The 6860-nt window shown below is 42.7% G+C and overlaps 1 long non-coding RNA gene across 1 annotated transcript; it reads left to right on the top strand.

The window, feature by feature from the left end:
* The first annotated feature begins 1747 nt into the window (after positions 1 to 1747).
* Positions 1748 to 2747, top strand: LOC138929509 (uncharacterized). Its single transcript, XR_011445789.1, has 2 exons — positions 1748 to 1963; positions 2023 to 2747. It is a non-coding gene; the product is annotated as an uncharacterized lncRNA (long non-coding RNA).
* Positions 2748 to 6860: the final 4113 nt, after the last annotated feature.

Genomic DNA, 6860 nt, shown 5'->3' with positions numbered 1-6860 from the left:
TGTCAGCCCTACAGACTAATCAAATAAGATGTTGGAACTGCGATAAGATAGGCCATAGGTTCGACGAGTGTCTCGAAGTTCGCAGCATCTTCTGTTATGGATGCGGAGCCAAAAACACTTTTAAGCCGAACTGTCAGCACTGTAGACCATCGGAAAACCGACAAAGGGATGCGTCGGCCAAAATCCACGCGTCGCATCCGAAACATTAAAATCCAGTAGTGGTACGCAGACAGAACCGTGTGAAGTTTTAAATCTGCAAGAAGTACACCCAAACACAGCAAAAGTTAACCAACCGTATCATATACGTGAAGCACAGTACGCTGAAGCCAGACGAAGAATATTCGCAGACGTTTGCAGCAGTATTGACACTCGCAAACCCGGACGTTCAACACTAAGAGCACGATCATTTTGGAACAAGGTTCGAAAGAACCGGAAAAAGTTGAAAGCAGCAGTTTTTATGAATTCCGATAACCGTTTATACACGGAAATCGATTTAGTGGGTAAGCGCTATGTGGCGTTACTCGATTCAGGAGCAACGATAAGCTGTATCGGAGGCAACGCTGCTAGAGACTTAGTTCAGAACCCAAATTTACGAAAATGTTCAGGTCGCATTAAAACCGCGAATAACTCCGAGTGCTCAGTCGTAGGCAGACTCGTGGCAGACATCAATTATCAAAATCGTACACATCCAGTCGAATTTTTTGTGATCCCAGGGCTGAAGCAAGATATATATCTGGGAGTTGATTTCTGGCGAGACTTCGGTCTATTGTCCAAAATAATGGAAGAGACCGGAAGTGTAGCTGAACTTGACGTAGGGCGAGACGAAGATCCGGACGATAGCCCGAAAACGCATGTCCTTTCGATCGAGCAACAGAAGAGGCTAGAGACTGTAATCTCTAAGCTTCCCTCTTACGAGTCAGAAGGATTAGGTCGAACTCAACTAATTGAACATTCCATAGACGTTGGTCAAGCGAAGCCGGTAAAACAGAGGCATTGGCCCATCTCACCAGCTAAGGAGAATCTTGTGTTTGCCGAAGTACAGAATATGATCATGAACGGAAAGGACTATGAATTACTAAGAAACATTAAGTCGTTACAGGATGATACTTTGTTGAAAACGCCTGATGTCATGCAGCTAGCACGTAATCAAGCACATAAGAAAATTAGGGAAACGCATAAAAACAATGCAAAAGTTTATAATTTGCGCTCGCGTTCAGCATGTTTTAAAGTCGGTGACACTGTGTATGCCCGTAGTTTTGCGCAAAGCAATGCGGCTAAACAATTCAACAGTAAGCTGGCTCCAGTCTTTATGAAAGCGACAGTTACTAAGAAGCTTAGCCATATTTACTATGAATTAGAAAACGATGTCGGGAAATCCTTAGGGGTGTATCACCTGAAAGACATAAAGAGCTAGAACGATTCTTGTCTGACCTTTTTCAGTTAAAACCTCTTCGAGTAGTACTCTCGATGAGTGGTGTAGGGGTCAGAGGGTAAGGGCAGGGAAAACAAATAGGAAAATATAAATAAGTATAATCGTAAGTTTAAATGATAGAACCGACCCATCGAAACGCATATGCCGCGACTAGAGTGTAGGGTAGCGCCTTCCAGAACATGCCGTTTTTCTTCTACCTGCATTCGCAGCGCCAGCGAAATCGTACGATTTTTTGCTTATTTTTCCTTCCTCCAGTCCTTCGCTCGCGAGCATGGAGAGCGCGAGAGAGGATTTGGGAAAAGTCCCGTAGCTTTTGGCTCGTTTGCTATGCAAGGCACGCTGCGTGTAGAGAAATTTTGTGACGCTCGCTCACTTGAAATTGAAAACCAGAGCAAAGCACACGCATCGTAGATCATTTTTACTATAATAATTCCGGCACGTGGATTATACAGTTTCAATCGAATTAATAGTAAAGTGCCAGCAAGAGACCAGTGACAAAACTTAATAAGTGTTGTGCACGAGTGAGAACGGGTAAATATTAACTACGGAACGGCAGAGTTTATAGTGTAGTTAACCATTTTGTTGTGCAGAGCTAGTTTGGCGCTAGGCGACGGCTCTTACGTCCTTCGCTAAGCGTGGCGTATCGCCGGCGTGGCAGCCACACGCGGCAAAAGTTGGCGATCAGCGAACAAGGCGGCGCGGTGCAACCGAGCGGCCATAACCTTACTCTTTGGAAGCCCTACGGCGGCAGCGACATCGACGTGCAGCCCAACGCTGTGCGACCGAGCGGCCATAACCTAACTTTTCGGAGGCCCTACGGCGGCAGAGACGTCGACGTGCGGCCAACGCAGCACGTGCGCGTAACCCTACTTTTTGGGAACCTCTGCTTTGCCACGTCGGCTGCCAAGGAGCTATAGCGATCCGAGTGCGACCGCACTAAACCGGGAGCGAGAAATCTCCAAGAGTCAGACCAGAGGCGGCCTGTGTCTGAGTTCTCGGAGTAATGTAACCGGCCTCGTGCAGCCCCAACTAAGGCGATTCGGCTGTATGGACAGCGGCTAAGCATTACCTTTTCGAGCATAAGCCAGTAGGAACAGTGGAGGTGCAGCGAAGGTAGCTGAGCGGAGACTAGGCAGGAGCAGGCGCAGCCGGATAGAGAGCTCGCTTGAGCGGCAGGCATGTGACCTGTCGAAGAAGTTGGAGGCGCGTCGCGGTGAGCAGCGCGCTCCCGCTGGATGATTCCAGTAACCCGAAGGACGTAAAGTTTTGAGATCGATTAAATTTAGAGTAATGCGTAACATTAGATAGAAAGTAACTGATATTGTTGTTGCTTTTCTGCCGTTTAGCGTAATATGTGAATGCGAACGCGGGCGTCCCATTTAAATATCGTTTCTGAACTTTCCAACTAACAGCCATCAGCACCTGCAACTTCGATGGGCCCAACGAACCAGCAGCGGAGGATCTGAGCGTAAGTCAGTATATCGAAAGTAAATTGGCACCAAGGCCGCATATTTGATTTATTCTGTATATATATATATATCGATCGTATGTATAACTTAAACGGGATCCTAAGCGAGCCGCACATTTACGCGTTTGTTTATATGAATTTCAATTAACGTAGAGATAAATATCTAGGGATTAGATAAATTAAGAAAATGATTAATAATTATAAGAGACAGAATTATGAATTATCCTGAAGTTTAACGAAATAATAATGGAGTAAAAACTTTGGTCTATGTTAATACAGCAAGTGGATGTCGAATTACTTCAGAATGAGCTAAGATCGAAAAGATGAACTTAGTTAAGGGGTAACACTTAAATTATCAGAGTTTACCACGGCAGGGAGGGTAAAGACGTGGGGGCGGATGACACCACAGCCACCCACAACGCGAGTGTTCCTCTCTTATACCTACTCTTTAGGGTCCGTCCGTACGTCCGATTAATTCAACCGTTGACCAATCATTTAGTTTACAGAATGTGCACTTAAACTTTTATTACAATAGTGAAAGGGTGTGACTTATAATCGGTGAGAAAGGCCCACGCCATATCCGACGAGCTTTGAACCGAGCATAGCAAGAAGTGCACAAATACCGATCCGATTGTACACTGGAAAACCCACAGTATCTAGTGAGCACCTGCCTCTTGGCTACTACAGGTTCTATAAATTTGACCAACAGCTCTTCAATGTCGACGTGAACTTGGGCCCAACTTTACGCACACATCATGGAGTGGATAATTAAAAGGTCGTGAGTACTAAATAAAACAACAACAAGAACAACAAATACCCATTATAAAAGTTATATAAAATGCCGCTCTAGTGTCGTTTGAAATCTTGCTCTTGATCTATAATAATTTGAATTTTCTTTAATTGATATATAAATGCTTATTACTACTTCTTATTAAATATTAAATATTATGAATTAAACTATGGGTTAGGGAATAAATAGGAAAGAATAGAAGATAGATTAAGATTTGTTATTTGTAATTAAAATTAAATTTAGAATCAATGAAGATAAATTTGGAGAAATGGAATTACAAATGAAATAGAAATTTATTGAATATGAATGTTGAATAAATAATTATAATGGTTTGTCGAGTACTTGTGTCGGACATTTACTTTATTATGTGGTAGGGTTATTTGAACTCGGCTAAGGGACAATGAGGAATTTAAGCAACATTGTCATGGTAGGGAGGGTAAAGACTCATGGAATTATTAACACCTTAATTCCCAATACCTATCAGAATCCTTAGTTCAGCTTTAACGCGAGTCGGCGTGCATCCGTAGTATATTTATAGATTCAGTCTCCGATATTATTTCTCTAGTTCAGCTTGATTATGATTTATTGTTTTGAATAAGCCGCACTAATTAAATGTAGTAGCGTCGTACTATCCCTAGCTAAAAGAACCCCGACCTACGGCGAGCTAGACCCGAGCATAGCAAGAGTGCGCATCCCTAGCGAAGGAAGTACAAGGTCCTCTTTTATAGTAACTACCACCCTCTATAAAAAGGCCACATAATAAAAATATTTAAAACTACGTACACTACAAGTTTGAGGGGAGTGGATTTTGCATACCTGTCCGTAGAGCTTCGGCGTCTCGGGCATCTCCGTGGGGGCATTTAGCGGACCAAAAGAAGATCTGGCTGCTTTGGCAAAAAATACATCTGGAGTAGTTTTTGAATTAAAATACACATTTTGTGTATTTTGTTGGCGTGTAGCTGTCGCTCTTCGCATGCGACTCTTCAGCTCCTTGTAGACCTCACAGCCTCTGTAGTTAGCTGTATGGTTTCCTCCGCAGTTTCCACATTTTTTCGTGTTGGGGTCTTCTTTGTTCGCAGGGCAGTGTGCGGAGTTGTGGAAGTCTCCACAGACTACGCAGACTGACCGAAGGGTGCAGTATGTCCTTGTATGACCATACTCCTGGCAATTCGTGCATTGCACAGGACCGTTGCGTTTGTGAGGTTCTTCCACGGAGATTCTTCGATGCAGTAGGAACTGCAACTTGTAGATCGGGTGAACTTCATTCTTCTTTAGGGCTTTACTGTCTGGCTCAAGTTCGACTTTGAAAAGAGGTTGCGGCTTTTTGTTTTTGTTGATAATGTTGCTAACATTCTTGGCAAAGAAACCCTTGCCTTTCAGGGCTTCTAGTATCTCGGAGGGGGCGACATCTGGTTCAATTCCTTTCAGCACTACTTGCAGCCCCTTGCTGCTTTTTAGTTGGTAGGTGTAAAAGCTCTTTTTTGCTTCCTGCAGGTAATTAGACACAGCTCGAAAGTGTTCTTCTGTTTTGGTTTGAACTTTGGTTTCGCAGATGTTCCCTTTAATAATCGGAACAACATGAAAGTTTCCGTCCCCGACCACCGCAACAATTTTGTTGACCAGGGCGTTTGAACTTTTCTCCTTTATATATATAGGTGGGGGCTTTGGCTGTTTTTGAGTCTCCTGCTCCAGCTCTGCTTCATTATTCTCACCAGCTGCTAGCGGAGAAAATTTGTTGGTGTTGTTTGGGTCGTAGCTTTTGGTGACACAGTTGATCTTAGGCTTGTTACCAACCGTGTTATGGGGGCTAAGCTTACGCTTAATTTGGATGTAGCGATCCATGCCAGTCTGTATGGCCGGAACCGCTTGTTGCTTATCGGAGCTCACGGTTTTTGTTACCATTGTATTTTGCGCTGCGGCCGTTGGCACCGATTTCGCAATATTGGTCGTTGGTTTAGTTGTTGCTGTTGCTTTTGATGCGTTTGCAGAAATTGCAGCTCTGCTTTTTGTTGGTGCGTCTTCCATCGAAGCCGCTGGTGGTGGGGTTTGGCATTGGGAGCTCCAAGATGTAGGAGCTGGAATAAGTAGGGCAGGAGAGCAAGAGCGCGCTCTCGTGCCGTCGGCGGTCAGTAGAGCCGGGTTGGGCTTGGTAGACGTTTTTTCTGCTTCGATATCGCGAGTTGAGAAATAAGAGAAAACACCGTTTCTTTGGTTTACAGAGGTTCTACGCTCATTCTTTTGATCGCCGCTCATTATTTTGAGCTTGTTACGCGTGGCACAATATAAATGAACTTTGCAGCTCAAAAACACGTCTCACGCACTAGTGTCCGTATGTCATACGCACTGTAGGGCTTGGCCTAGCTGACAGTACGTAGTTTAGAGTTCCGAATTTACTTTTTCACCATGAAAAAACACTTCGAGAATAAACCCCGCGTAGCGGTCGTCCGTAAGCACGTCTGCACTCGATGAAGGTCGAATGCGAAATGAACAAATTTACAATTGAGTATGCAAATGTATTAGCCTTGTAAAAACTAATATAAATACAAACTCTGAAGTGGATACAGGCATTATGAGGTGAGTTGTGAACTTTTTGTTTACAAATTTACAATTGAGTATGCAAATGTATTAGCCTTGTAAAAACTAATATAAATACAAATTCTGAAGTGGATACAGGCATTATTAGCTGCGCTGTGAACTTTTTGTTTACAAATTTACAATTGAGTATGCCGTGTAAAAACGAATATAAATACAAATTCTGCCGTGGATACATGCATTATTAGCGGAGTTGTGAACTTTTTGTTTACAAATTTACAATTGAGTATGCAAATGTATTAGCCATGTAAAAACTAATATAAATACAAATTCTGAAGTGGATACAGGCATTATTAGCTGAGTTGTGAACTTTTTGTTTACAAATTTACAATTGAGTATGCAAATGTATTAGCCTTGTAAAAAACTAATATAAATACAAATTCTGCCGTGGATACATTCATTATTAGCGGAGTTGTGAACTTTTTGTTTACAAATTTACAATTGAGTATGCAAATGTATTAGCCATGTAAAAACTAATATAAATACTAAATTCTGAAGTGGATACAGGCATTATTAGCTGAGTTGTGAACTTTTTGTTTACAAATTTGCAATTGAGTATGCAAATGTATTAGCCTTGT

This window comes from Drosophila kikkawai, unplaced genomic scaffold (assembly GCF_030179895.1).
Source record: "Drosophila kikkawai strain 14028-0561.14 unplaced genomic scaffold, DkikHiC1v2 scaffold_258, whole genome shotgun sequence".
NCBI classification, from domain to species: Eukaryota; Metazoa; Arthropoda; class Insecta; order Diptera; family Drosophilidae; genus Drosophila; species Drosophila kikkawai.
This window is presented reverse-complemented; position numbering and strand designations above follow the sequence as displayed.